Source organism: Equus przewalskii, chromosome 4 (genome assembly GCF_037783145.1).
Source record: "Equus przewalskii isolate Varuska chromosome 4, EquPr2, whole genome shotgun sequence".
In the NCBI taxonomy this organism is placed as follows: Eukaryota; Metazoa; Chordata; class Mammalia; order Perissodactyla; family Equidae; genus Equus; species Equus przewalskii.
Genome location: NC_091834.1, coordinates 22,063,922 through 22,086,807, shown reverse-complemented (window position 1 = coordinate 22,086,807; position 22,886 = coordinate 22,063,922). Strand labels below are relative to the sequence as shown.

Genomic DNA, 22,886 nt, shown 5'->3' with positions numbered 1-22,886 from the left:
TGAACCTGTGAACCCAGGCCACTGAAGAGGAGTGTACAGTCTTAACCACTATGCCACAGTGCCAGCCCCTCAGAGAAGATGTTTTTATCTTCTCTTACAGAACATAATGTAGAAGTAGTTGCTCAGCCTTACAAATAGAACTGTGAGCTATGCTGTGTTTTACAAACACATTAGTACCCAGAAACCCTGCACTCTGACAGGCTGAAGAGAAGTCTGATACTCCCCAAATAGACCAAAGAACTGCCAAGTAGAGATCACCTGTACATTACTCTCTGTTTCTTCCTGGCACACTGGATGTACAAAGGGAATGCCTATGCATAATCATGTTTAAAATAGGTGACATTAGCAATTACAATGTTCTAAATGTCACACAGTTCTTTTCTCTTCACTCTACCCCAATCTCCACACTTCAGACACCTACTCTCAGAATGTTCTTGTCCTTATAACAATGTGGAAAATAGCTGAGGACCTAGAATTTTGAGAGGTACAAGGGACATTAAAATTTATCCAATTTTACACCTCATTTCACAGTTTGTTGCAGGCTTTGGAAAATAAGTCACTGATGGAATTAAGTGTCTAAATTTAGTATTGAGCAAATTATGGAAAACACAGTTTTGTTTAATAAAATGAGTTGCCACAAGGCTCACATACACATAGGGAAAATGAAGATTTTGTCATGACCCTCTCTTGACATACAAGTCTCTGTTCTCACCCAAGACTTTAAGGATGAGGCTTATGCCTCCAAAGCTAATGTGCAGAGGTAAGACTTAAGTGAAATATGGCTCAAAGTGGTGTGGGGGGACTTCAAGAAATTTAACATTGAAAAAGTGTAAATTGTGAGTGGAGAAGATATAAGTAATAGGATTTGTAAGCAGATTGAGCTCAGATCATGGATCATGCATGATACACAAGAAGAAGCTTGGATTATCAAGTGGCAAGTGGAGACCTTTGATAGCTGTGAAGAAAGGAAACAATATGATCACATTTGTGTTTTAGGTTGTCCATGTGCTCTGAGAGCCTACGGAGTCTAACAAATGTGAGACATTTAACATGAAGTGCTATAAGATTTCAGAGGCAGAAAATATTATTTCCAATTGGGAAAAATCAAGAAAGACTTGCGGAATAGAAGATATTGATACTTAAACATAAAGGGGCAAAGTTATGAAATGAGCAGTGTAAATGGAGAACAGAGCCACTCTGGCTGGAGTGTGAGTGTTCAAGACAAGTGACAGATAAAGTCTTATAAGGAGAGTTGATGCCAGGTTACAAGGTTGACTATTAGATAAACAAACAAAAACCTGGTATGTATTCCTTGGGTAATTTCTATGGATGGCAATTACAACACTAAAATTATAACGGGCAATATTGGGTATATTTTAGCAACAGTTTTCTTTAAATTTCACAATTATTTCTCCTCACTCTTTATAATAAGCAAATAAAAAAATAAGCACCAAGCTTGATCTACAAATTCCTTTTCACAGATCATATAATATAGCATGAGTTATTTAATTTACTTTGTAACAATTTTGGACACTGTAAGTCAGACTGTTCTCCCAAGTCCTGAGCTCTATGAATCTAATTCTTCTGAAAATGGACACTCTGCTTTCGACTCAAATATCAGGTTGATCTGAAGTCCTTTATCATTCCTGGGCCTCTTTTTAGTCAGTGAAGGAGTAAAATCTTCTCTCTTGGAATCGAAAGCAGGACAGACTATGGATTACTAGCTGTAATTCCCTAAGAGTATGGATAGTGCCATGTTTCTCTCTCCAACGAAACTCTTAGCATATTTCTATAATCTCAATAAAAATTAATCCTTAATAAACATACATGTTAAAAGATGTGGCGTAGAGATGTTGAATAGGAAGTAAATTGGAAAAGAAGATGATCACTGTGGACTATGGTTGCTTTGATCTATCTGTGACTGTCAAGGTTTTCAGGGCTCCCACTCTGCTAAAGTTAGCTTTACACCATTTTGCTGTTAAGAAAACCTGCGTCAGGACCTGTTTTTGCTAACTGGAAGAAATCCGAAGAAGATTTTCACTTTTACAAAAAAAGACGAAGAGCAAAAATAGCATTCAGTGTTTGTTTTGCAGCAAGCTGTTATGGAGGCTAAACAGCCAAGCTTACTGTCATATTTCAAACCTTCCACATCAGCCAAAGCAGGCAACAAATCTCAAGCTTCGATTTCGAGCCAGGCAGATATAGAAGAAGGTGTAGACATTAATGACCTGCCTGCCCTGATGGATCCAGCTGACCATGAAATATTAATAGATGACCCTCTTCCTCTCTCTCCTACACTGCAGTCTCCTGTACCTCTCCTCACCCCAGCCTTAGACAACTCAGCCTAACACCATCATCGCCACCATCACCAATTCACTGTCGTCCGGTAAGTGAAACTACACTTACAGACGTTATTTCTACTTTGTATAAAATGTGTATTTATCATATCATTCCTGCTTTTACTAAGTGTTAGTGTTCTTTTAGGTTGTATGTGTTATTTGGTGTGATTGGGTAAGTTATTTTTTGAGTCTTGGAATATTCAAAAAATCTTCCCATATAAATTAATGGTAATTGCTTCTTCACTTTATGTCATTTTGGCTTAAGAGAGATTTCATAGGAAAGCTCTACTGTCAAATAGTGGGGGAAACCTGTAATGTTATATCCTAAAAATGTAGGAATTTCCCCAAATTGTTATTTGCACTGCATTTTTACAAATGAGAATTGTTGTTTCTAGAGAATCACATCTATTAGATCACCCTGAAATAATAAAACTAAGGAATGATGTCATACCAGCAGAAACAAGCAAAATATTATTTCTTTATTGAGGCCAGAATCACATTCTGAATTTTCTGAGAGCCAAGTACACACACACACACACACACACACAAACATACACACATACCCACAATTTGATAATTTTATGGGTCTCACCTAACCAAAGAAGACAATTCAGGAAAGACAAATTCTTTCCTTACATTAAGCTAAAAGCATAAATTTTAGCTCAAGAATTCTTAAAATAGAACATACTTCAGTAATTTTGCTCTGTCTAATACCATGGCCTATGTGATCTTCAATTTAGTTTCCAGTTATGAAAGAATAACTATTTGATACATATTTTCATCTATTTATCTCTGTTTCAGTTATCTGGATACAATACCCACCATGCCATATATAGATTTTCCTTAAGAGATGCATAATATAATTTAGAATAGACTCTAAATAACTTTGTTTTCTGTTCTAATTGTTAATTGGAATGTCCAAATCACTTTGTGTTTTTAATTGAATTCCTTTTTATTTTGGCCTCTGATCTGTGGACCTTGTAAATTACAATGAGATTCTATATTTTAAGAGCAATGAGGTGAGATTTCTTTCCTGAATAAAGTGAAACAAATATTGCTAGCCTTAGGATAACTAAAAATGATACCAGAGCAAGAACTTCCTGCCAAAAACAAGACTGAAACTATCATACTTTTGTTTTCTTTAGCAAGTCTAGAACATTCCATTGTATTGTCCATGCATAATATCCCAATAGGATAATGAACTACACCTTTAATTCATTCCACTATCAATTATCTAAGTCATTTTTTCTCCATAAATATGAGATTTAACAAAGGCTTTGTATTTATTAACTTTATGTTGAAAAATATTAATAGTCAATGTTATTTCCAAATGACAACTAAACATAAGGATTTGAGGAGAAATAGAGATAAGCATAAAGTAAATTTTAATATTTGTATAAATTTCAATTATTGAATTTCAAATTAAAATATATATTCTCTTAATTAATGCAATATGTGTTTCATTTAAATTACTTCTGAAAGATGTGCCAATGTTGATGTGATTTGAGGCTCATGAGAGTTCTGATAAAAAACAATTTTAGGATATAATATGTAAGATAAGTTAGACAAGAATTTTTGTTTCTTCTATTTTGAGGATGTGTTTTGTAAGAAGAATTCTTTTTTCTTTTTAAGAAGCATTTCCTATCTGAGAGTTCACATTAGATCATACTACAAAATTATTTGATAAATATTTTCACTTGATGGAAGATGATCAGCAGGGATTAGTGATTAAGAGCATGACCTTTGGAGCCAGGCTGCCTGCATCCAGGTTATGTTCTGCTACTTACCAACTGCATGGCCCTGTATGGTTACTTTAGCTCCCTGCACGTTCCAAATTAAAAACTTATGGACTTCTGCTAAGACAGTACATTGAAGGAAATATGTAATCCTTAAATGCTTATATTAGCAAAAATGAAAGGTTGAGTATTACTGATCCAATCATCTAGCTTTGAAAGAATTAAAAAAATAATAAATTAACCCCCCAAAATAAAGAAATGTAAATGTATGAATAAAAATCAATAAAATAGAAAAGAAGCATACAATAGAGGGAAACAGAAAAATAAATGCATGTTCTTATATTCTTCAAAAATACAAGTAACAGTGACAACCTCTGGAAAACAGAAAAAAGAAGAAAGAGAAAAAGCTAATAAAATATAATATAGATATAAAACGGGGGATATAAATAATGTAAATATTAAAAATGATTAGAGGATGTCATAAACACCGCTGGGCTAAAGGATTTGAAAATTTAGAATAAATGCTCCAATTTCTAGGAATCATGTTATTTACTCACAATAACTCAAGATAGATACAGAAATGCTGAACAGGCCAAGAAGCATGAAAGTATTGAATTGGTAATTAAAAATCTTCACAGAAAGAAGTCACCAGCTCTATAGAGTTCCTTAAGTGATTTCCAACAAACAAGCAAGGAACAAATAATTCCTATGGAAAACTTGCAGAGTTTAATTAAAAAAATCAATCATAATCTAAATATAAAACCACTTATATTATTTTTAAAAAAGATAATTACAGGAAAAAATCCTAATATAAATATTATCAAATTAATTCCAGAATTCTTAAAGAAAACAATACTGATTTGAGTTTTTCCTTGGATTATAAAGTCTAGAAAATGTTTATCAAATATTATTGCATTAATCATTTAAAAGAGAAAATATAGTTTTCTACTTAGAAGCAGACAAAATCATCCAATAATAGGCAATTTACAATTATGATGTCAACTCTTAGCAAATTAGGGACAAAACAGTACTGCTTCAAGCTGACAACAGACATTTACAGTGTCACATACAGCAAAATCACATTTAATGGGGAGTGTTAAAGTGTTCCTCTTAGGATCTGGAAATTACAAGTGTGACTGCCCTTAACCTTTTAAATAAACATTGCAATAGCATTTGAGCCATACACTAAGATAAGAAAAAAGAAAACAAAATGTAAGGATCCGGCAATAACAAAGAAAACAATCATTATTAGCAGTTCAATTATCATCTTTACATATATATTCAAACAGTCATTAATAATGAATATATTTACATAGTCTCTTACTAATTCGAAAAATATTTATGATGTACCTCGCATAAATACCAAACATACATTTAGAAAAATAGAATAGCTGTCCTCATGGGGGCTATGTAATTCATATACCTAAGTAATAATGGTGTATAAACAGTATGTTAGAAGATGTTAAATATAATGGACAAAACCAAACGAATCAGCATGAATAAAAAACAAACAACCGAGTAAGGATGGGGAACGTCATGGAGTAAGGAGGTAATTTTAAACAACTCCGTGAATAGTAATATTTGAACAAATGTGTGAACAAAGTGAGGGAAAGAGGAATGAAGCAATCTGGGAAAAGAGTCTGCTATGCAGAAACAAGAGAGACCCTGAACCAAGCTGAGTCTAGCCATCATCTTTGGAAAGAGCTAAGGGGAAAGTCATTTGAGCAGGGGAGCTCCGTGATTAGTATGAAGAAGGGGCAGGAGCCATGCATGTACAGTCTTCATGAGCCTTAGGAATTCAGCATTTATTCAGAGTGAAATAGGGAACCACAGAGAGTTTTGAGTAGGTAAATGACACAATCTAACATCCGAGCAAAAAGAACAAGTTGACTATTGTAACTGGAAGAAAAGTCGGTTAAACACTGTCATAACCTAGGTGAAAGGTAATAGTGACTTGCAATAAAATAATAACATAGAGTTGATGATAGATTTTGAAATCAGAGCCAACGGAATTTCTTGATACATTAGATATGATTGTAAGAAAAGAGAAGTTTCAGGAGTAACTTCAGATTAATTCATAAAATTACCAAGAGAGTTTAGCAAATTTGTTGATGTTGAAATCAATACATCAGGCAATTGAATTTTTATACAGTGAAACAAGCTTAAAATATAATTTTAAAATGTAATATTTTAAATAACAACCAAAAAGTAACCAAGCATAAATATAAAGAAATATACAAGCAAGACCTTTTATGGAGAAAATAATATAAAACTGCTATAAATCACTAAGGGGCACTTAAGATAAATAAATAGAAGGTTCAATATTTTAAAATGTAAAGCTTTCCAAAATTAATACATTTCATATAATTCCAGTTGAACTCAGAAGAGACTTTTTGGGAGACTGGCAATTAGCAGAATGCTTCTAAATATTATAGGAGAACTACCAGCCTAGACAGGACAACTCAGTCCTGGAGTGGAAGGGAAAGGTGGGGGTTAATGCTCTGCCATATAATGAGAATCATAGTAGGTGGAAGAATAAACACATAGTATTACTGGCCAAGGGATAAATGAATAATCCATTAGAGCAGAAAACTGAGCCCTCAAAAGCCCAAAATGAAAATCTGAACATTTATTTATGATGAAGTTAGTATTGGACTTTGGGAGAAGAAACAAAACATTAATAAATGATGTTGTCAATTGGTTATCAAAATGGAAAAGGAATTAAGTCAGAATTCTATTACATAAAACATTCAAAATCAATTCACAGTGGATTAGACACTTACAAATAAAAAGAAAAGCTATAAATTTAAGAGAATGTTGTCTGCCTTTAGAAGAGATATGACTTAAATAAGACCTGAAAAGTATAAACAATAAAGGAGAAGATTAGTAAATTAAACTTGATAAAACTAAGTGCTACTCATTAAAGGATGCTATGATGATAGTGAAAAGGTGAGACACAAACTGGGAGAAGACAAAGATAAAGCAGAAAGAATTAGTTTTTAATGTATGTAAGTAGAACTTATAATCAATTAAGAAGCAATTAATCCAATGGAAACAAAAGTGATCACACACTTACTGACAACAAAACATAACTGATTTTATTAACCTTTAGAAAAATACAAATGAAAACCACAGTGAAATACTGCTTCACAGCCAAAGGGTTTATAAAGGAGTAAAAATATAATATTAAATGAAGAAAGTATAAATCTTATTCACTTCTTATTCACTATTGGTGAGAATGTAAATAACCACTTTGGAAAGGAACTAGGCATTTTCACTAAAGCTCAAAGGCACATATTTGATAGCAAATCAACCCTTAGTTATGTGCCTTAGAACAGACTTCCTCAGCCTTTGGTGCTATGGACATTTTGGGCAGGAGTATTCTTTGTTGGCAGTGTGGTTGTCCCGTACATTGCAAAATGTTAGCAGCATCCCTGGCCTCTACCCACTAGATGCCAGTAATGCTCTCTAGACATGACACTCTAGAATGTCTCTAGACATTGTCAAATAAACTTGCCTCCAATTGACAGCCACTCTTCCAGAGAAACTTCAAAATATTTACAATGATGTAAGGACAAAATTGTTCCTAGGAACATTACACCAAAAAAACTAGAAACAATTCAAGTGTCTATTGTAGAAAGAATAAATAAGTTATGGTATATTCGTACAGTGTAAAACTATGCAGAAATGCAAATCAATGAAATACAGCCACATTCATCGATGGTTAAATTTCAGGAAAATAATATTAACTGAAGATAGCAATTCATAGAATATTACAGTTAGTATGATTCAATATATATAAATTATAATAACATACACAATGAGAAAATATGTTTGAAAATAAAGAAATGTACAAAAAACCCCAAAACAACTATAGACAAAATTAAGATAGTAAAGATGCAGAATTCAAGAGGCTGGTTTCTTCTGATTTGTGAGGAAGAGTAAGAAAGCTGAGAGAGATATATGGGGGATTCAAGGTGATGGCAATGGTACATTTCTTAGGCTGTGTGATGGAGGGTAATGGTATTAATTTCATCATTATTTTTTATATGGGTGGTTCAAAACTGGGGGTGATAGTGTCCCCTAAGTGGGAATTTGGAAATGTCTGGAATTATTTTGCGTTATCACAACTAAGGGGATGGGAGTGCTGCTGGTATCTAGTGGATAGAGGCCAGGGATGATGCTAACATGCATGATGCAAAATGTCCACACATTTTGGCTGAGAAACCCTCCTCTAGACTTTACAAATATGTGATACTCTGTAGAAAATAATCATATTTAATAAAAATACATATTTCAGAATATAGTATAAAATCATTTTACTAGTTTAAGTATTATTAAAGTAAAAATAAATCTATGAGGGGCTGGCCCCATGGCCGAGTGGTTAAGTTCACATGCTCCGCTGCAGGCGGCCCAGTGTTTCGTTGGTTTGAATCCTGGGCATGGACATGGCACTGCTCATCAAACCATGCTGAGGCAGCATCCCACATGCCACAACTAGAAGGACCCACAATGAAGAATATACAACTATGTACCGGGGGGCTTTGGGGAGAAAAAGGAAAAAAATAAAATCTTTGAAAAAAAAATAAATCTATGAGACACTTATGAAAGAAATCAAAGAAGACATAAGTAAATGGAAAGATATTTCTTGTTAATGCATTAGAATAATTAATATTGTCTAAATGTCCATACTACTCAAAGCAATCTACTTTTTCAATGAAATTGCTATTAAAATTCCAATGGTATTTTCACAGAAACAGAAGTAACCATCCTAAAACTTGTACAGAACCACGAAAGATACTGAATAGCTAAAGCAATCCTGAGAAAGAAGAACAAAAATGGAAGCATCACAGTCCCTGATTACAAACTATATTGTAAAATTATAGTAATCAAATAGTATGGTTTTGGTATAAAAACAGACACATAGATCAATGGAACAGCATTGAGAGCCCAGAAATAAACTCACATATGTATAGTGACAAAAGAGTCAAGAATATAAAATCAGGAAAGGATAGTATCTTCAATAAATGATGTTGGGAAAACTGGACAGTCACAAGCAGAAGCATGAAACTAGGCCACTATCTTACAACATACACAAAAATCACCTCAAAATGGATTAAAGACTTCAATGTTTGACCTGAAACCATAAAACTCCTAGAAGAAAAGATAGGTGGAAAGCTCCTTGCCATCACTCTTCGTGATGCTTTTTGGATCTGACTCCAAAAGGAAAGGCACAAAAGCAAACATAAAAAAGTAGGACTACATCAAACTAAAAAGCTTCTGCACAGCCAGGGAAATCTTCAACAAAATGAAAAGGCAGCTTACTGAATGAGAGAAAATATTTGTAAATCAAATCCAATAAGGGGTTAATATCCAAAATATATAAAGAACTTGTACAACTCAATAGCAAAAAGGCAAACAATCCAATCAAAAAATAGGCAGAGGATCTGAATAGACATTATTCTGAAGAAGATACACAGATGGCCAACAGGTACATGAAAAGATACTCAACATCAGTAATCATCAGGGAAATGCAAAATTAAAACCAGAACAAGATTATCACTTCACACCCATCAGAATGGCTATTATCAAAAAGTCAAGAAATATGGAGTGATGTCAGCAACATGGTGGAGTAAGCAGTTTTCTTTGTCTCTCCCTCTTTGAGATACAACTAATTGGACGTTCATTGGTCAGCAAAGGATATCCACACAGCATCTCAAAATACCTGAGAGACCCGTGCTGCTATACATCAGAAGTTTGACAGACTTCCCCCTGGGAGGAGGTGGAGATAGGTGAAAACTCTCAGACCCCTAGACAGCCTAGTGTCTGCAAGTGACTTTCTACCAGCAGACACACTCATAGCATCACCATGGCACCGAAGGCAAACAGGTGCAACGGTGCAAACAGGTGACTACAGCCCTACCTAAGCCCCCTATGTTTGCCCCTTAGCCCAGTGGGAAAATCCATGGTCCCACAGCAGCCTCAGGGAAAGCCTCTACTCAGCATTAGTGGAGAGGCCCCACTCAGCATTCAGAATGCTGGGATGCCCCGGGGCAGGAAGATCTCAGGCGGGGAAGCAACCCGTAAGCCACCTCTGACTCAGAAACTCCTGCTGTGGCCCAGAGGGGGCAAAGTAGACCCAATAAGTCCCTGTGAGTGGACGGTGGCAAGTTGGAGTCCCAGAGAGCCTGCTCCACAAAGGAAATGCAAGAGAACTGGAAAACAAGTGATAACATGGCAGTGTTAGGCCCACACATTTCAATACTCACTCGAAATGTAAATGGACTCTCCAATTAAAAGACACAGAGTGGCAGGATGGATTAAAGAACAAGACCCAACAATATGCTGTCTCCAGGAAACACACCTCAGCCCCAAAGACAAACACAGACTCAGAGTGAAGGGGTGGAAGATGATATTCCAAGCTAATAATGAACATAAGAAAGCAGGTGTCCCCATACTTATATGAGACAAAGTAGACTTCAAAGCAAGACAGATAAAGAGAGACAAAGAGGGGCAGTTTATAATGATAAAAGGAACACTTCACCAAGAAGACATAACACCTATAAATATACACCAAAACAGGTGCACCAAAACAGGAGCACCAAAATATGTAAAGCAACTATTAACAAAACTAAAAGGAGACATCAACAACAGTGCAATAATAGTAGGGGACATCAACACCCCATTACACCAATGGATAGATCATCCAGAAAGAAAGTCAACAAGGAAGTTATAGAATTAAATGAAAAATTAGACCAGATGGACTTAATAGATATATATAGAACACTCCATCCAAAAAGAGCAGGTTACACATTCTTCTCAAGTGCACATGGAACATTCTCAGGGATAGAACTTATCTTGGGAAACAAAGCAAGCCTCAACAAATTCAAGAGGGTTGAAATGATAACAAGCATCTTTTCCAATGATAATGCTATGAAACTAGAAATCAACTACAAGAATAAAGCTGGGAAAGGGGCAAAAATGTGGAGACTAAACAACATGCTACTGAACAAACAATGGATTACTGAAGAAATTAAAGAAGAAATCAAATATTATCTGGAGACAAATGAAAATGAAAACACACCATACCAACTCATTTGGGATGCAGCAAAAGCAGTCAGTCCTAAGAGGGAAATTCATCGCAATACAGGCTTATCTCAATAAACAAGAAAAATCTCACTTAAGCAATCTCAAATGATACCTAACAGAATTAGAAAAAGAAGAACAAACAAAGCCCAAAGTCAGCAGAAGGAGGGCAATAATAAAAATTAGAACAGAAATAAATGAAATTGAAACAAAAAAGACAGTGGAAAGGATCAATGAAACAAAGAGTTGGTTCTCTGAAAAAATAAATAAAATCGACAGACCCTTAGCCAGACTCAATAAGGAAAAAAGAGAGAAGACTCAAATAAATAAAATTAGAAATGAGAGAGGAAAAATCACAACGGATACCACAGAAATACAAAAGATCAAAAGAGAATACTATGAAAAAATATATGCCAACAAATTGGACAACCTATAAGACATGGATAAATTCTTAGATTCTTACAACCTCCCAATACTGAATCAGGAAGAAATAGAGAATCTGAATAGACCAATCACAAGTAAAGAAATAGAAACAGTAATCAAAAACCTCCCCAAAAATAAGAGTCCAGGACCAGACAGGTTCTCTGGAGAATTATACCAAACATTTAAAGAAGATTTCATACCTATCCTTCTCAAACTATTCCAGAAAATTGAGGAAGATGGAGCACTCCCTAACGCATTCTATGAAGCCAACATCACCCTGATCCCAAAACCTGACAAGGACTACACAAGGAAGGAAAACTACAGGCCAATATCACTGATGAACATAGATGCAAAAATCCTCAACAAAATTTTGGCAAACCGAATACAGTAATACATTAAAAATATTATACACCATGATCAAGTGGGATTTATACCAGGGACACAGGGATGGTTCAACATCTGCAAGTCAATCAACGTGATACACTACATTAACAAAATGAGAAACAAAGACCACGTGATCATCTCAATAGATGCAGAGAAAGCATTCGACAAGATCCAACATCCATTCACGATAAAAACTGTCAATAAAATGGGTACAGAAGGAAAGTACCTCAACATAGTAAAGGCCATATATGACAAACCCACAGCCAACACCATATTCAATGGGCCAAAACTGAAAGTCATCCCACTGAGAACAGGAACAAGACAAGGGTGTCAGCTCTCACCACTCTTATTTGACATAGTACTGGAGGTTTCGGCCAGAGCAATTCAGCAGGAAAAAGAAATAAAATGAATCCAAATAGGTAATGAAGAAGTGCAACACCCATTGTTTGCAGACGACATGATTTTCTATATAGAAAACCCCAAAGAATCCATTGGAAGACTATTAGAAATAATCCACAGCTACAGCAAAGTTGCAGGGTATAAAGTCAACATATATAAATCAGTAGCATTTCTATGCTCTAACAATGGACTAACAGTAAAAGAACTCAAGAACTCAATCCCATTCACAATCACAGCAAAAAGAATAAAATACCTTGGGGTAAATTTAACCAAGGAAGTGAAAGACATATACAATGAAAACTACAAGACATTCTTGAAAGAAATTAATGATGATATAAAGAGATGTAAAGACATTCCATGTACATGGATTGGAAGAATAAACATACTTAAAATGTCCATACTACCTAAAGCAATCTACAGATTCAATGCTATCCCAATTCAGAATTCCAATGACATTCTTTACAGAAATAGAACAAAGAATCCTAAAATTCATATGGGGCAACAAAAGACCCCGAATGGCTAAAGCAATCTTGAGAAAAAAGAACAAAGCTGCAGGCATCACAATACCTGACTTCAAAGCATACTACAAAGCTACAGTAATCAAAACAGCATGGTACTGGTACAAAAACAGGTGCACAGATCAATGGAACAGAGTTGAAATCCCAGAAATAAAACCACACATCTATGGACAGCTAATCTTCAACAAAGGAGCTGAAGGCCTACAATGGAGAAAAGAAAGTCTCTTCAATGAATGGTGCTGGGAAAACTGGGCAGCCACATGTAAAAGAATGAATATTGACCATTCTTTTTCACCATTCACAAAAGTAAACTCAAAAAGGGATCAAAGACCTAAAGATTAGACCTGAAACAATGTCTTCTAGAAAAGAATATAGGCAGTACACTTTTTGACATCAGTATCAAAAGGATCTTTTCAGACACCACAACTGCTCAAATGAGGGAAACAATAGAAAGAATAAACAAATGGGACTTCATCAGACTAAAGAGCTTCTTCAAGACAAGGGAAAACAGGATTGAAACAAAAAAATGACCCACTAATTGGGAAAAAATATTTAAGTTATATATCTATCAAAGGGTTAGTCTCCATAATATATAAGGAAATCACACAGCTCAACAACAAAAAATCAAACTAGCCGATCAAAAAATGGACAGGGGACATGAACAGACATTTCTCCAAAGAAGATATACGGATGGCCAATAGACGCATGAAAAGAGGCTCATCATCACTAATCATCACGGAAATGCAAATCAAAACTACACTAAGATATCACCTTATACCTGTTAGAATGGCAAAAATAACCAAAACAAAAAACGACAAATGTTGGAGAGGTTGTGGAGAAAAAGGAACCCTCATACACTGTTAGTGGGAATGCAAACTGGTGCAGCCACTATGGAATACAGTATGGAGATTTCTCAAAAGATTAAAAGTAGAAATACCATATGACCCAGCCATCCCACTACTGGGTATCTATCCAAAGAACTTGAAATCAGCAATTCCAAAAGTACCATGCACCCCTATGTTCATCGCGGTATTATTTACAACAGCCAAGATGTGGAAGCAACCTAAGTGCCTATCAACTGACAATTGGATAAAGAAGATGTGGTATATATATATACAATGGAATACAACTCAGCCATAAAAAAGGATAAAATTGTCCCATTCACAACAACATGGACGGACCTTGAGGGTATTATGTTAAATGAAATAAGCCAAATAGAGAAAGATGAACTCTGTAACTCCACTCATAGATGGAAGTTAAACATATAGAGAAAGAGAACTGATTGGTGGTTACCAGGGGAAAGGGGGTGTGGGGAGAGGGCACAAAGGGCCAAGTGGTGCACCTACAACATGACTAACAATAATGTACAACTGAAATTTCACAAGGTTATAAACTATCATAATCTTAATAAAAAGTTTAAAAAAAGTCAAGAAATAACAAGTTTTGGTGAGCATGTAGAGTAAAGGAAATCCTTAAGTGCTATTGATGGGAATGTAAATTGGTGCAGTCACTATGGAAAGCAGTATGAAGTTTCCTCAAAAAATAAAAAAGAGAACTACCATATGATTCAGCAATTACACTTCTGGGCATTTACCCAAGGAAATTGAAAGCATTAATCCAAAATGGTATCTGTACCACCATACTCATTGCAGCATTATTTACAATAACCAAGACATGGAAACAACTTAACTGTCCATTGATGGGTAAATGGATAAACAAGATATACATACATACATACATACATACATACATATATACAATGGGGTACCATTCAGCCACAAAAAAGAATGAAATCTTATCATTTGCAAAAACACAGGTGGACCTTGAGGGCATTATGCTAAATGAAATAAGTCAGACAGAGAAAGATGAATACCATATAATCTCACTTATATATGTGGAATCTAAAAATAAGACAAACAAATAGATCCCAAAGTCATATAGACAAACAACAGATTAGTGGTTGCCAAAGGTTGGGAGGGAGTAAATGGGCTCAAAAGGTACAAACTTCCATCTATAAAATACATACGTCGTGGGGTTATAACGTGCAGCATGGTGATCACAGTTAATACTGTTTTGCATATTTGAAAGTTACCGTAAGAGTAAATCTTAAAAGTCCTCATCACAAGAAAAAAAGAAAAAAAACTATAATAACCATGTTTGGTGATGGACATTAACTAGACTTTTATGGCGATCATTTTGCAACATATACAAATATTGAATCATTATGTTGTACACTCCAGAATAATATAATGTTATATGTCAATTGTTTCCGTAAAAAAACAAACTAAAATAATAAATAAATGAAAAATATATCTAGAGTAAGATTTTCCTGGTCCTCTTATTTCAGTAAGATATCAAAAGAAACATTTCATATAATAATTCTGTTCATTAGAGTTCCCATCTTTAATTGCAGAGAGGATCAAACAAGAAAAGTTCTGCCCAGAATTCAGCAGTAGACCTTACAGCAGAGCCCCGGATGATGCCACAGCAGGCCACTGGGTCATGCTGTTCTTCACTGGTTTAGAAATAGCAGATCTACTAAGAAGTGCCCTTACATTATTTGAAAAGTCATTCTCTCTTTTCTTTGTTATAACTTCAGCATTCAGAAGCCTGGAAATTCAGAAAAGAGGATTTTTTTGAACAGTGAATTTTGCAGGTGTACCTGGGATAAATTTGATTCAACATTGAAGACGTGTTGTTGAAATAAAACTCATCAAGTTTCAAGGCAGGGCTATGATGAAATTGACCTATAAATAAGTCTATAAAAAAAACATGCAATTGAAGATCATTACTGAGATCAGTTGCTATCAAGTTATACTATGCTAGCTCCTTTGGCTCCCCACCCCCTTTTAAATATCAGGGTTACTCAGAGCTCAATTCTGTATCCTTTTAATCCAATTGCTTCTCCTTAGAAAATTTATTTTGCCTCCACAGCTTCAGTTGTACACCAATGACTAACAATTTAAATCATTTACCTACCTTAAGCTCTTAGCTTGAGTACCCAGGTCTATTCAACAAGCTTACTTGAATTTTTCACAAATATTACAGTCCATTAGTCTTAAAAAGGAGAGTTCCCAGTGAACCCTGATCCTTGAACTTGATACCAGTCTCCTTGAACAAACCACCTGAAAATCTGAGAAACATATTTAAACTCCATTCCACTCCCATATTAAGACCAGATTCTTTCAACTTTAGCTGCTAAATTTTCCTTTAAATTATTCTCTCTTTTCCTTCTTAGTTTAGACTGCTATATGTGAATACCATGACTGATTGGCTTACAAACAACAGGAATTTATTTCTCATAGTTCTGGAGGCTGGAACTCCAAAGTCAAGGCACGGGTAGGCTTGATGTCTGATGGGGGCCTACTTCCTGGTTCATAGACAGCTGCCTTCTCGCTGTGTTCTCACGTGGTTAAATGGCGAGGGCTTTCTGAGGTCTTTTTTATAAGAGCACAAATCCCACTCATGAAGGCTCTACCCTCATGATCTAATCACCTCCCAAATGCACCACCTCCAAATACTGTCACACTGGGGCCTAGGACTTCAATATATGAATTTCGGGGGGCGGGGGGGGACTCAAACATTAAGTCCACGGCTCCATCTTTTCTGAGGGCAAATTATTTTGCCTCAACTATGGCAATGGTCTCTCCATTTGTCTTCTTGAGTGCACTCTTGCATCTACTTTTTTGTTGATATAAAGAGGGTGGATTTTCTTTTAAAGTTTTAATTTATTAATGAATGACATGATGCTGCTTAATTGCTTTAACATATTCTTTTTAAAATTTTTAATTTTTTTTTGATTGGCTTTGAGCTAACATCTGTTGCCAATCTTCCTCTTTAAGTTTTCTCCCCAAAGACCCAGTACATAGTTACATATTCTAGCTGTAAGTCATTCTAGTTCTTCTGTGTGGGATGCCACCACAGCATGGCTTGATGAACAGTGTAGATCCACACCCAGGATCTGAACGGGTGAACCCTGAGCCACTGAAGTGGAATGCATGAACTTTACCACTAAGCCACTGGGTCAGCACCTGATTTAACATATCCTTGTTGCTATTAGCATAAAATGCAACATTCTCATCTTGACCATAAAGGCTCTGCATGATCTGACAGCTGACCACTTGAGCACTTCGTGTGGTTCCAGCTCAGTCTAAACCTCTGTGTTCAAGCCACCTTTACTCAGCTTCTACAATGTGCCAAGCTTCTTCATGGCTCTGAATCCATTTTTGTCTTCTTGTGGCCTGCTAGATTACATCAATTTCCTTTTTATATGCTTCTGTATACTTCTCTGTAGAATTCATCACAACCACAAATTCATAAATTACTTAGCTGCTCCTCTTTCCTCTGTTAGCATTTATGATCCATGAAGGCAGATGTAACAGTTTTCCCACTCACCATTATATTTTCAGCATCTAACACAGTGTCTTAAAGTAGCAGTCAATCAATAAATATTTATTGAATAAATGAATGAATGAATAAAACAAAATTCCAAGTTCTGCATTGGAAAATGCAATAAAAAATATATCAAACTCAGCCTGGGAAAAACTGGAAAGTGAAGCTTCCCTCTAATTTTGGATTTCAGGAAATTTCTAATGGCAGGTGTTCAATGAATTTGCTCATCCATCTGCTTATTTGATCAACATGCATTTTTCTGAGCCCTCCTATGTGCTAAGAGCTCTCATGAACCCTGGAAATAGCTTGCATCACATAAAATGGCCTATCTATGACCAGTTGACAGTTGACTGTGCTTGTTATAGCTGATGAAAGGTATACTCCTCTTTCTGGAAATTAGAAAGTATTATGCAGTTGTATTCTTTTTTTGCTGTGATCGAGTTGTTTCTATCGTTTATTTTTATCCAGACAAGTTGAGTATGTTATCTTTGAAAAATTATAAATACTTCCTTTATACCTGAATATAAGTGGGGACATATTGAAGCTGGGGCAGCTAGAACATTCATTTGGCCCCTACAGAGGACTCCATTAGCAAAGGAACCATTCACTGTGATTCAGAAGAACTTCATTCTGTGTATATAAATTTCAAAAATGTACCTCAAGTGATTTACATATCGATTTTAAATAAAAAGCAATTAAAAGTCATGGTAGAAGTTAATCCACAAAGTAAAAGAATTTGAGAGCTTACAATAGACAAGATTTTTCACTAGGACTTTTCTTACAATAAGAAAGGTGAAAAAATTGGGGCAATTGTAGTCAATTATACTACATCCATATATCAATGGTAAACAACTAGAGTGTTGGTGGGGACTCTTTGCTTAAGGGTCAAAGCAGCAGAGACCCTCTTATTGGATAAGATCATGATCTGTGACCAAAAAAAAAGGATACTTTCTGATAAGTGAAAGCTATCTGGGGTGGATATTGTTGAAAACCTCAGACGTGTAAAATTGCCAAATTACAACTGGAAACAGCTCTATGACTTTATAGTGGTCCAGGAAAGGAAAATTTTTTAAAACTCTGGTGAAAAAAATTTTAAAAATCCACATCAGCTGATGTTATCAAATAATTCAGAAAAGTGGAATACATTATTGAATATTCCATTTGGTATAAACTATTGATGTTGATATATATTTTAGCTAAATTACTTTATGCAATTAAAATGTAAATTTCATATAGTGGAACATTTGAAATTTGATCAAGTTCTCTCTTTTTTAAATGAAACTGATTGTTTTTTTGTTTCTGAGCTTTCAAAGGCTGTGACCAGGTGATATTTCAACTTTGGGAATATTTCAAATGAGAGCACAGAGGAGGCTTCTTACATCACGTGGTCAAGGCACCAAAGTGACTTGGTGTGTCTCCGATTATCCTTGACACTGATTTAGTAGTGGTAGAGTTCATTACCAGAAGTTTCTGTAGATGCTCAGCAAAATCAAGCCACCACTGTTCAAATACATGTATTTCCTAAGAAGAAATTTGCGACATATCCTTAGCACTAACACAGAACATGTGAGCTCTTGTTCAATGTTTTCTATAAAACATCTCTACATCTCTCCCAAGTGTCATAATTATGATATATAACTAGACGTGTTATGTTTCTTCTGGAAAGGAAATTAAAAATTCCAGTAAATAAATAGAATGAGAAAGGGAATATTGTAACTTGGAGGAAAAAAATGTGAAACAACAGGTAGGGAAGACAAACTATTTCATTTAAGAAATGTGGAGTGATTCATTTCTGCCTCCGCATCTTTTGCTGACCTCACTGCTGAGTCAGGTGTTCTGTGAGAGTAGAGACAGCACAGTCACCTGTGCAGCAGTGCTGGTGCTCCTGTGCAGGCAGCCTGCCAGCAGTCATCGGGACTTCAGCTCAGGGCTGTTAGAAAACAATCAGGGAGATCATTAGACTTCACTGACAGCCAAGTTGGGACTTCAGATGCTTGTCAAATACCACCTCCTCTGAAATAGAATTGCTCCCTGCACCATCTTATCAGGCCACCTCCAAGCTGCTAGCAGAGCCCTTAAAGAGCTGACCCCCCACCAGCCTGGCTTCTGAAAAGGCTTTACACAACTGTTGTCAGATCACAGATTTTCAAATGAAGACATTTTAGAGGGGACTGAGACTGTACCTCTATTTAATGTTTGGAGAAATGGGACTGAGACTGTACCTCTATTTAATGTTTGGAGAAATGTCCTTATTCAGGAATGAATATGTCACTTCTGGTTTCCATTAACCACTATGAAGGAGGCAAGTTGGCCACAGTGTTGTTTCCAACATGGCACTCACCTAAATAATAATAATAGGAATAGGAATAGTAGTAGTAATAAAAACTATGTCTTATTGGGAGCTTACTATATGGGAGTCATTATACTCTGTGGCCATGCTACATCAACTCATTTATTCTTCACAGTCTCTAAAGCAATATTATTCCTCATAATCAACTGTGCATAATCTTAGAGAGGTTAAGCCACTTTCCCAAGATATACAGAGGGCAGAGTTTTAACTGACATTGGCAGTCAAGACTGAATGATGTCAACACCTTATCCCTGAGCCTGACATTTTGTAGTACTTCCTTTGCTACTCTTATCCTTGGGACCCTACACTTATCCTGCCGCACATTTTCCTACCCGCAGAGCCAGCCCCACCACAGACCTCTCTTTCCAAGGCCCTGCCCTCCATATCCAGTACCTTTCCCACCAGAACTAAACTGTCAATATTTTAAGCCAGTTTCATTAGCCATTCCCTGACTTGATCTTTTTGTTTCTAGATAGTCATGCACAGGCTTCTATGTCTGACTTCTGAGCCAACCACGAAGCTGACTCCTTAAAGTCTTATTCGAGTTAAAGAATTCATCAGCTTTCTAAATGTTCTTTGGAGTTCAGAAGACTATAAACACGGTTATGAAAACTCTGTCATCAAGCTGCTTCCAGTCCCTTTGCTTTTGTATTGTGGGTCCTCTTTGCCTTGTGTAATCATTTTCGACACTTTGTGATGAATCTTGCAGAGATCTCCACAACTCTTCCTTCTATTTCAATGTAGAATCAAACCCTCTGATTCTGAAAAATAATTTTAGAACTAGATTTAATTATTAAAAAATTATTTGTCATTTATATTGAACTTTGTTCTTTTTCTGTGCTTTTGCGATTAGTAGAATTTTCTAGCTCTATATTTATGATAAATAGGAAAGCTGTGATTCAAGATGTGTGAAAATGATATATTTTTAACCCTCTTGATTTCATTTCTTTGGAGCATACAAATCACATAGGAATTATATTTATTCATGTCAGGGTAAGTTAACTAAATTGTATGCAATGAATGGGCTTGTGCTAAAAGGTAAACAGCTGCTTCAGCCCACCCGCACACTCATACCTTTCCATGTATTAGATCATTTCTTTTCCATTTGGACCAAGATGGGAAAATAACAGAAGGGAAATTAAAGTGTTGCCTTATATTGTTACTGTTGTTTTAGACAACATTGGAAACGTATTTTCGAATTTTCATGTTATTATTATTAGCTTTTAACTGTGTCACGTTAGAAACTCCTTTAAATAAAAACGACAGTATCACTGAACGCTTATTTTTTCTTGGCACTGATATAAGCTCTTTACATATAGTAGCTGATTGAATTTTTGAAACAACCTCAAGAGATAGTCTCTTTTGTTGTTGAAGCACCAAGAGGTTAAATAACTTGCCGAAGGTCACTCTGTTAGTAGTTCTTAGTGACAGCTCAAAGCCACCAAGAATCTGAATTTAAAGTCTCAACTCTTAACCCTTATGCTATTCAGATATTACAAAAGTGATTTTAAGTTATCTTGATCTAGTGCAGGACAGAAGTTTTGATAAGTCCTAAATATTCCTAAAATGATCAAGCCACTTATGTGTAGTTTTTAAACTCATTTGTCTCCCTACTTGAATATAAGAACTGTAGGTCATGGATCTTGTTCGTCTTATCCACTCTTATAGCCCCAGTGCTTAAAATAGTGCCTGACACATAGCAGATGTCATTGGTATGAACTAGATGGATGAAAGCAAGAATGAGAGGGGATAATCCACATTCAGACAGGTGTCTATGTGCCTGGTCATTGGTCAGGTTCAGTCATAGACTGTCCGCTAAAGCAGATGATTCATCACATATTGGACATCTTTCATCAGGTAAGAGCACAGATCTATGAATGTTTATATTTCATTTTTGAATGTAAACAAAATCCAAATTGAAAACTTATAAGACATATTCCCCCTCCACAGACATTCTGTAAGTGTTGACCCATTTTCATTTGACATTGAGTGGAGAAGAAATTCATCTGGAGAAACAAATCTGACGTGAATATATCTGAAAAAAATTTTCCTGGAGTCCTTTATCCTCGAAATTTAAAAAGGATTAAAGAAACTTCTTTATTAGGTTTGCCTGAAATAGTTCTTACTTTTCAAAGCCAGTTTCTTTATTCAATTTTGCCAAGTTTTCTTCAAATATATATTTGATTACAATTCTGTCTTTTTCATTCAGAATATCTATTATTTCAAAGTTTTATGTTGCAAATATTTATCCTATTTTCTAATTATTAATATCTATTTTAATTTCCTGTAGAATCAACTTTCATATTGCTGGTTTGTTCATTTTTCTTTTCTTTATTCTAAATGTCTCTGGTAAACATACTTAATTATGAAAAAATATAATTTCAAATAAGATAAATAAATGAATCCTGGTTAGCTAAATAAGAAAAGCATAAAAAATAGAGGCATGAAATTGGTAATATAAAATCAAATAACATAAAAATAGTAAAAACTACATGAGGATAGTGATAAAATAAATCACTTATCACAAAGTAAGTTTAGGAGAAATGCAACTTTAACTATTTTAAAAAATAGAAATAAAACTTGATTCCTTTTTCTAAAGATAACCACAACTAGCTTGCTGGAATATTTTCTCTTCCCTTTCTCTCTCCACATACCCATCAGTACAATTGTGAACCTAAGATATAGTTAGATTTGGTTCCTGCCTTGCCATTTGACATTATGATATGAAGGATGATCTTATGTATTTAAAATTTATTTGAGAACTTAATTTCTGTGATGTTTAGTATGTTAATGTATGGACATATCATTTTTTTGTAGCCAAGCTTCTGTTGTTAGATATTTATGTAATTTCTAAATTGTGCTATTATAAGTGATGATACATGTCTTGTATATAATTTTGACATGAATTTTTCCTCAGGATGAGTTTTGATAACTTGAATTGCTAACTCAATAGGCATAAATATGTTTTAGGTCTTTGATTCATGTTGCCATATTTTTTCAGTGGAAGTCATGACAATTCACATTCTCATGACCTCACAAAGACACAATCACATACTCCAAATTATGTTGGTTTTCTATGTTTGCAATGGCTTCCAATACTTAGATCTCACGAGAAATAAGTTGATCCTACTCAGCCAGATTTCCATGTGGAGTAATGCTGCTTATGCTGTTTGGGGCCTCTCAGAGCACTGCCATTGACTTCAACTGATCAACATAGGTGAAAATGTACCTACATATAGAGATCCTATCTTTCCTTCAG

At 35.2% G+C, this 22,886-nt stretch overlaps 1 long non-coding RNA gene across 2 annotated transcripts in view; it reads left to right on the top strand.

Moving 5' to 3' along the window:
* The window catches only part of LOC103566537 (uncharacterized), a 122,620-nt gene that overhangs the window by 2,673 nt on the left and 97,061 nt on the right, over positions 1 to 22,886 (top strand). The window contains exons 2-3 of one of the 2 annotated variants that reach the window (XR_548528.2): positions 2,304 to 2,386; positions 20,100 to 20,442. This is a non-coding gene — a long non-coding RNA (uncharacterized lncRNA). Of the gene's footprint in view, positions 1 to 2,245; positions 2,387 to 20,099; positions 20,443 to 22,886 lie in introns of those variants that run through there. The other variant, XR_011539016.1, reaches the window with a different exon arrangement.